Genomic DNA, 7,016 nt, shown 5'->3' with positions numbered 1-7,016 from the left:
AAGCCTCCGCCCCTCCCCCCTCCCCCCCCCCCCCCCCCCCCCCCCCCCTCCCTTCTATATATGGTATTGTTATGATCCTTGAAAACCCAACCTTCTCCAGAATGCCTCGTTTTCTTCTCCCATGAACCGTCTATCTGCAAAATAAAGCTAGCTAAATGGTTTCGAGAAGCTCCAAGATGCACCAACCATTATAGGAGAAGCTCCAGAATCTCGAGAGTGAGATTCATTACTAAAGGCGCCAGAATGTTAGTCGCAAAATTATAGGAGTACTTAAATCCATTTCTGTAAATACTATTTATTTCCGTATCACATACCAACCATTACTAGCAATAAAACAAATCACTAGAATTTTTCAAATACAAGTATTACTGCCATTTAAATCCGTCGGAATGTTACTTGCAAAATTACATTTCATCAAGTACCATCCCCACAGCCCACAGGCCACAGGCCACAGCTACACGGGAAAGAAGAGTACCACAACAGTCAAACCCATGCTAAAAGAATTGCCACTATGTATCGATATTAAGAAATTAACATGTCAAAATGTGTTACAAACAAACATCTGTTTCAATCGTCTAACAACCTAATTTTTTAACTTGGAAGATTTCTACAAGTAATTATGTACTCAAAATAATCGTTGCTTCACTCTTCTTCCATTCATGTCACCACCATCCAGCATAACGGTATCACTTCCATAGGCAAAAGAGCCCTTAAAATGTTCACTAATTCTCGCTACGTAAGCCAGTAGCTCGCTAATGACTGATGGGCAGCTCACTTTCAGGTACTCAAACCCATCTGTCTGCATCACGGCTGAAACCAAACCATGTCAAACTTTAGAAATCTTTTCACCATATCATACAAGTGATGAAACCTTGGTAACAACTAACAACCCCATGCTAAAAGACAGATTATTAATTACTTTTAAACAAATTCCAACCAAATAGTGACGATAATACGAAGAGAGAGCAGTAAGTACAAACACACGTCTGAATTCCAGAAATTTATAATCCAACCAGAAAGAAATAGTTGATTTCTTGATTGGTGGGAAATGAAAGATATGATGACGAGCACATAATTCCATGACTAGTGTACTACACCATTTTGTAAAGCATTAAACTTATAATGCAACCAGCAAGAAATAGAGTGTGTAATTCATGTCAACATTAGCTTGATTCCTAATTATCTGCTTGCAAACTTCGATTGCATATCTAAAAAATGAATGAAATTATGACTTTTCAATTAAGAAAATGTCTGCCACTGTATCGCCTTAAATAAATGTTTGTTTGATTACCTGAGATGAGATGAGAAGAGATGAGATGAGATGCAGATTTATTTATTTATTTATTAAAAAAAGCCAAAAATATGAATACCGAGTCGAATCTTATTGCACCACCCTTGACCTAAAACAAGACAAGCTGCTTCCTACCAATAATATCTCATATGAACGTAATTTATATTGCCCTTGTGGCTCATTCGAACCAAAAAAATAAAATTCTCATGTGAACAGAGAGTTAAATGTCAAGCACAGTAACTTGAGTGCTTTAACAAGACCTATAAATTAAAATCACTGCAAAATATCTTTGCATATACACCTTCAAGGAATCAACCATTTAGAATAACTAATCATCCCACATATGGTCATCAAGCTAAACTTCAACATCAGGTAAACCAATATAATATTTCAATCAGGCTTACCTCTTAGATTTTCATGCAATGCAATGAACTTTAGGCACTGGAACTTTTGTTGTACACACTGATGCTGCTGGGCCAAAGCTAAAGTTGTTGCTACATTATTTATGGCAACATCTCCTGAGAGTATAGCCTCACATAGAAGTTTTAGCCTCTCAAGTCCATAACGGTCTGCAGCAGCAAGCATATGCTGAGCCATTAAGGTTGAAGCTCCTTTGTAACTTGAACCAGTTATCTCATTCATATCTGGCAATTCATCCCAATAAATGAAATGCAGCAAAGCCTGAAATGGTACAACACAAGATTAGAACTCTACTAGAGAAAATAAAACCACTACTTTTAAAGATGGAATATTAACCAAGTAGAAACATCCTGCGTGGCAGGAAAGGAGCAATAGCTAAATAATGAAGTGTGCCATCGCTCAAATCCATACCACCAGTTATCAGATCTAATCCTCCAAGAGAAAGGGGGAAAACCTACATAATGACCAATTCAAGTGAAAATGGCTCCTCTGGAAAAACTTGGATGAAATTATAACTTCTACTAATGTAGAATATCATGAAAGATGTTAGTGAAGCCAAAAGAAGATCCACATGAGGGCAGTCTGCAATGCTTATTTCTACAGCACCACAAATGACACCAATGTGCAAAACCAACTAAAAGTATTGTTAAACAGAGAGAGAGAGAAAAAAAAAGGAAAAAAAAATCAGCTAATAAGAAGCTTCACTCTATTATGGTCCAGAAGCTAAAAACAAACATGTAAAAGCTTCACATTAAGCCATCTACATCAAAAGTTAAACACAAAAGATAAGAATTTTTTATGCAACATTTAGGCATTATCCACATATATATAATAATATAAGACCGTGTAACGTCCTGAACATTCAGAGGAAAGAGAACTTTAGCCAGTAGAAAGTATGTAACCTGATGAAAAATAATAAACTCAGCTGTAACACAGGCATTGTTTATTTGTTTATGCTCCTATCAGATGACCAATCCAGAAGCTCACTTCTTGGCGGTTTTAAGAGACATTGAGCCATTGAGGACTCACTAGTTCTGCAGCTAAGGTGAAAAGCAAAAAATATGACTCGTAAAATACACTTAAGCTCCAAGGGGAGACACCATTGCTGTGATTAGTGAATCTTTGACAATTGTTGATATAGTTGATTTACATATAGGCATATTTTAGCAGTTACTTCAACAAAATTCTTCATAAGTCTGCTGGGTATGAGGATAACAGAACTCTTCATATAGTTACATATACGATTTTAGGGTGTCAGGAAAAAATTGTCTAAGTTTCCTAAAGTAGGAACGAATAATGTTTAGATTTCCAAACATACCCCACTTAAATAGTGTTGGTGAAGTGGGGATAAAAAAGAAACAGTTATTTAACAAGGTACATAAAAAACATTGTATTTCCTTAATTATGATGGGTTAAGACACGCAGGGTATTTAATTTTTAATCACAAATTATGGCTATAAAGTTCCTTCCTACCAGTGACACCACGAAAACAATGATGTCTAAAAGAAACCGTTTTTGCAATGCCATAGTTATAATCATGTGCAAACGATGTACTATGGTCTCGTCATATTTGAGGAAGGAGCTTAAACAGTGATATGACCTAAAAGTCAGAACAAGGAATTATCTCTACACCTGTTTCATCACCAGCGGACTGAAATTGTGCACATGTATTCCAAAGTCTGAAACAAGATTGTGCACGTAACAATATGCAAAAGACGGAAAGAGGCAAAACGAAACAATGATGCCACCCAGAAAAGGATATGCATACAAGATTATCAAAAGGGTAGAGTAATAAAATGAAAAAGGACCTTGAACACTGGAGCTTCTATGTCTTCAACCTGTATGCACTGCATATTTTTTTTCCTTCACCGGACCAAAAAGTTGAGCCCTGAAGACAAGTGATCGTGCTGCCAGGATCACCTGGTGTGCAGCAAAGATCTCACCATCGACTTCAAATCTTACATCAGCATTGGCCTTGCTTTCTAAAAGTTGTCCAAATTGTTTCCCTATATCAGAGGGTGGGACTGGTATTGTATATTGTTTAGGTCCCTCTGTATGTGACTTCACAACACCAACAGTGCCTGTGATCACAAGGCAATCATCTTTAAGGTAGTCAGATGACTCCAAGGTCGTCCTTTTGTAGAAGCGCTTGTAGCCCCTGCAACAAACAACAAATCAGATGCCAGACAAATATCTGTGCCTCAAAACCAATAGAAAATATGCACTGAGAAAAGAATAGAATCCGATCAACCCCACAAAATTAGGAAAGAGGAAAGAAGGAAAATGACCAACACCTCAACTATCATGGATTTCCAAGAGGGCACAGTCTGTAAACATAAAGTGCATGTTTGGTGTAAATTTAAGAAAGGGAATGGAAACAAATAAGGGAAAGGGTAATGTCAAATATTACCACTGCTAGTTGTTTGGTACAACTTGGTAAAGGAATCACTTGTATCATATTGGGGATTGAGGACGGTAACAATTTTGTTACCATATTGTGGTAATGTTACCCTTAGGAAATGGGTTGTATTACCAGACTTACTAGACCTCTTATATAAACATTAGCCCATTGGGTATTGGAAATAGTCAAGTGATTCATCTTTCCATCCCTTCAAGGCATTAGGTATTGGAAATAGTCAAGGTATCAACCACAGTAACAAACATAAAAGTTAAATTAACCAGAACCCCAGTAGCAAGTAGCAAAAAGCTCTGCTTACCCAATTAACAGCTTTTTCCAATTCTTTCACCTTTGTTTTATTGTACATTTACAGCAATGATTTGGATCAGGACCAAACATACTCAAAAGTCGACCATTCATATTAGAACTTATGAAAAGATAATTCAAAATAAAAGAAAAGGCCTTGGTCCTTTACATCTCCTCTTTAGTTTAGTCAATCTCCTTCCTTCAATTGATATCTAAAGCGTTTTTGGAGAGAACTTACCACTTGGTATTGTTCTCTATGTCTTTGCACTCCCTCTTATGTATCCAAAGGATTGCAATAGTCTTAGGCCTTGTTTGGCTAGGAACGGTTAGCTAACAGTTTGACTAGCGGATAGTTGTTAGCTGTTTGTATTAGCTAGTTTGACTAGAGAATTAGCCAGCTTGTGTAAATTGTTTGGGGAATTAGTTGTTAGCTGTCTAAAATGTAAAATGACCCATTAAGGACATTGCATAATATGTTATTTGATCTTTTTTGTTTCTAATTAATATTAGACAAATAATTTATTATGTTGGTTGTTTTCGTTTTAATTCCATGATAAACATTGACTAAATAAAACAAAATTATTTTAAAAAAAAATCTTAATTCTTAATTTTAAAATTCAAACAAAATATTGATTGACAAATATAGAAATATTACTAATGATATTACAAGTATGATTGCCCTAAGTGCTTCAAAGTAGTAATAAAAAATTTAAATACAAAGACACGAGTCTTGTATAACAAGAGAGCCAAAGTCACAATGTTTCCAATTTAGAAATTACCAATGAACAAGCATAACTTTCAAACATATTAGCCTATGCATGCATAATTACCAATAATTAAAACCCCAATATCTCGTACTCCGTCATTATTTGTAATAAACTACCCGGAGGAAGAAGGAAATGAGAGTGAAATGAAGGAGGCATGAGTAATGTTTTTAATTAGGAGGGAAATGATGTAGGTTGCCAAGGTTGGTAAGAGGTATAATTTTAGGCAATATTAGGACAAATTAGTCATCCTACATTCACTTTCTCAAACCTGTAATTGCAAAAGGCTCCTATGTTGAGCTTTTTCAAAATTAGTTTTTTCACTCAACTATCTTTCAAACCTCTCCTAACCAAACACTACCAATTAGCTTTTTCAAAAGGTCAAACCTCCAATTCCCCTCAAAATGCTCTTTTTCCCTCAAACCTGTCATAAACAAACACCCCCTTAGTGGCTTAGTGGTGAAATATCCATTAAATTCTTTGCAACTTACACAGTGATTCATCTGATGTGAAGTAACTTCAACTATCCATTATCCTTCCATTAATACTTATTCTTACTAATTAAAATTAATAATACCAAATTTGAGATTAGTGATCAGAAAAAGTGTCATCCATCATATACAATCTTCATTCTTGAGTCAATTCAGCATTTATCTACAGGGATGGTTTGGAATTGCATTCTTCATACCCCAATATCCAAGCATTCAACAATCTTAATCAACCCATATTAATCAATTACTCTGACTCTGTATAAACAACAAAGCATGACCAGAACATTGCTCCAAACCACTTCACCTGACCACTGACCATAAGCATGAAGTCTACTCACAAAAAGAGCAAGACGAAATTCCATAGTTAAGCCTAGCAAAGGATAACAGAAAATGTAAAATTAACTGCATTCTCGAAAAGGAGCTCAATCAACAAAATCACCCATACAATTCACCAGCACCAATAGCATAACCTCATCAATAAGTCAACAAATGTACCAATGACAATACATCATAACACAACTCTTGGCAACCTATTTTATATGATCATCCGACTAGTCTGAAAGTCAATTCCCCCATATCAAAGCATAATCACAAAAACATACACCATCAATTCATAAAAACATATCAAAACTAATAATACAAGTAATTATTCCATAACTCCAATATAATAACTAAAAAGCCCAAGCTTACCACATACTACCGCGGTATTTGAGGGTATATGGCCCGGTCTCAAGTGGCCGACCGAAATGAGAATTAACTTTATGATTCGCTTTCCCACTCTGATCTTGAAGCTTCAATTCAAACAAAGCCCTGACATCGGTCCCTTCGCTCGCCAAGGCAATAAACAGCGAGACATAGCTAGCATTATCCTCGGGACTTTTGCCATCAGGATAAAAGTATATAGCCCACAAATATCCCCCCACCATGAAAGTATCAGAAGCAATGTACTTGCCTATTCCCAACCCTTTTGACAAAGAATAACCGTTAATTCTGAATTCATGACTTCCATTACTAGTCTCAATTACAGCGATTGATGACGTTATCGGAGACGACGAGGAAGAAGATGTGGAAGGGTTTGAGGGGTCTATGGAAACCCTAGAAATTCCCATCAATTAACGAATGAATTCGATTCTATAAAAAAAATTAAAAAATCTAATTTGACGTTGTTGAATTTGGGGGAATTCTGAAATTGATGATGATGACGAGGGACAAAAGAACTAGAAAACGTTTGAGAGAAATTGGGGATGGATTTGAATAGAAATTGAGGGAATTTAGGGTTGAAGTTGAAGATTTTTTGGGTAGAATATTTGAATGATGAAGAAGATGTTTCGTCGTCGTCGTACTTT

General features: G+C 36.0%; 1 pseudogene; it reads right to left on the bottom strand.

The window, feature by feature from the left end:
* Window positions 1–625: 625 nt before the first annotated feature.
* LOC110793823 (BTB/POZ and MATH domain-containing protein 2-like) lies at window positions 626–6,779 on the bottom strand (annotated as a pseudogene).
* Between the last annotated feature and the right edge of the window lie 237 nt (window positions 6,780–7,016).

This window comes from Spinacia oleracea, chromosome 3 (assembly GCF_020520425.1).
Source record: "Spinacia oleracea cultivar Varoflay chromosome 3, BTI_SOV_V1, whole genome shotgun sequence".
Taxonomy (NCBI): Eukaryota; Viridiplantae; Streptophyta; class Magnoliopsida; order Caryophyllales; family Amaranthaceae; genus Spinacia; species Spinacia oleracea.
Note: the sequence above shows the minus strand (reverse complement) of the source record. Positions and strands in the feature narration are given on the sequence as shown.